At 39.3% G+C, this 1,495-nt stretch overlaps 1 non-coding gene across 1 annotated transcript; it reads left to right on the top strand.

Annotated features, from left to right (window-relative positions):
• Nucleotides 1–324: 324 nt before the first annotated feature.
• Nucleotides 325–430, top strand: LOC122072406. Its single transcript, XR_006138423.1, has one exon. It is a non-coding gene; the product is annotated as a small nucleolar RNA R71 (small nucleolar RNA).
• The last annotated feature ends 1,065 nt before the right edge of the window (nucleotides 431–1,495 follow it).

Raw genomic sequence — 1,495 nt, 5'->3', positions numbered from 1 at the left:
GGACTGGCACCAAGCACACATCTTAACCAAATTGATTGATGATGGCTCTCTAAGAACAGTAGCCTCAATCCTCTTGATTAGGCTATTCAAATGGACTTCCTTGGCTACTATCCCATCCACAAAATATCCTTTCCCTCCTATGGTTCTTTCACTTTCTTGGGTGGATTTCCACTCATGGGTTTTGCATCTAAGTCAAGTAAGAATTTTCATGCCTTTCCTTCATCTGTAAAGGATGTGAATCCCTCAGTGCACATAGACTCTACCATTTGTTTAGTTGGGTAATCAATACCCTTATAAATTATTTCACATCAATGCCATTAGTCTAGGCCATGGTGAGGGCATTCTTGGAGTAGTCCTTGAATCTCTCCCTAAGTTTGGAAAAGGACTCATTAGGTTTTTGCTTAAACTAAAGGATATCACTTCTAAGCTTATTGGTCTTGTGAGTTGGGAAAAACTTCTTGAGGAAGGCAACTGTGAATTTCTCCCTTGTGATTATGAAATTTATGGGTAACCCATACAACTACTTCTTAGCTTGGTCTTTAATGCAAACGTGATGAACCTAAGCTTAACAGCAACATTAAAAAGTTGTTGGATATTAATTAGAACACATACCTCTTCAAATTCCCTTAGAAATAGGTATGCATCCTCAAAGGTCAGCCCATGAAAGTGGGGCAAAATAGTGATGTATTGGGATTTAAGCTCAAAATTATAGCCCTGAGCTCGTGGTAGAACTATGTAGGAAGGTTGGGTTGCTCTAGCAGGGTAGAACCATCTTTCAGAGATTTTGGTGGAGGATTCTGCTGTTGGTCTCCTAAATTGAAGGGTTTTAAAGAGAGCAAACATATAGGGTCACTACTTATTAGATCTCTTCTTTCTAATCGATTCTTAGTATTACGTACCCACCTAACACTCATGCAATAGTAAACTACCCACAACTAGAGTAAGACAAGCACAAAATATGGAAAGAAAAACTTTTTTTTTTTAATTATTTTTTTTGGCTTTTTCGGAGCTTACTGACAAGGATCTAGGGTTGTTTAATTCAATTCCTGAGGTACTGCTACAAGGTGAAACCTGTCTTTATCATGCTGTGAGGTTAGGTGACCTCCACCGATACAACTATTATTATAAGTTGTTCTTCTCAGGAATTCAATAGAAGAAAAATAAAAATAAAAAAAAGCAAACAAAGCACTCTGATTTACCAAAAGAAAGTAAAAAATAATATGGAACTATCTCCCTAGCAACGGTGCCAAAAACTTGTTTGAAATTTAAAAGTAACTGCAAACTTACGGATTGATGTAGCTAACGGGTTGAACACAAGGGTGTGAGGGTACCGACCGGAGATGGATGGGCTATGCATCCTAGTCCTCTCTCCTCTCTCTCTCTCTCTCTTCACCTTCATGGTGACGGGGAGGGGTTCAAGTCGTTTGTGCTTCGCTTGCGGGCCCCACAAGAGTTACGTGGAGCCCTATTTTGCAAGAGTGGAGCCCTATTTTGT

Source organism: Macadamia integrifolia, chromosome 2, assembly GCF_013358625.1.
Source record: "Macadamia integrifolia cultivar HAES 741 chromosome 2, SCU_Mint_v3, whole genome shotgun sequence".
NCBI lineage: Eukaryota > Viridiplantae > Streptophyta > Magnoliopsida > Proteales > Proteaceae > Macadamia > Macadamia integrifolia.
The sequence above is the reverse complement of the archived record's forward strand: the minus strand, read 5'-3'. Positions and strand labels throughout refer to the sequence as shown.